The sequence below is a fragment of the Meleagris gallopavo genome, chromosome 21 (assembly GCF_000146605.3).
Source record: "Meleagris gallopavo isolate NT-WF06-2002-E0010 breed Aviagen turkey brand Nicholas breeding stock chromosome 21, Turkey_5.1, whole genome shotgun sequence".
Lineage (NCBI taxonomy): Eukaryota > Metazoa > Chordata > Aves > Galliformes > Phasianidae > Meleagris > Meleagris gallopavo.
The window spans coordinates 6292562-6292910 of record NC_015031.2 but is presented as its reverse complement, the minus strand read 5'-3'; positions in this window follow the sequence as shown (position 1 = coordinate 6292910).

The following is a 349-nucleotide window of genomic DNA, read 5'->3' as shown; positions in this document are numbered from 1 at the left end:
GGCAGCTCTCGGAGTGAGGGGCGGTGGCGGCCGTTTTTCTTCGAATCGCTGCGCGAGGCTCCGTGTGACGGCCGAGGAAGTCTCTGGTGCGCCCGTCCGCGGGTGGGCAGCCGGCCAATGGGAGGCGGGAAGCGGATGACGAGCTGCGGGAGGTGCCAATGGTGCTGCCGGGGCGGGGTGAGGTGAGGACGCGGAGGTCGCTGCGGCAGGCGGCTGATGGGTCGGTGCGCGGCTGGCTGAGGGCGGGGAGCTGCGCGCACGCGGCGTTGGCGGGGCGCTCTGAGGCGACAGCGGCCTCGGAGCTGCGCGGGGCGCGGGAGCACCGCTGCTCTGAGGTGATTCCCACCTC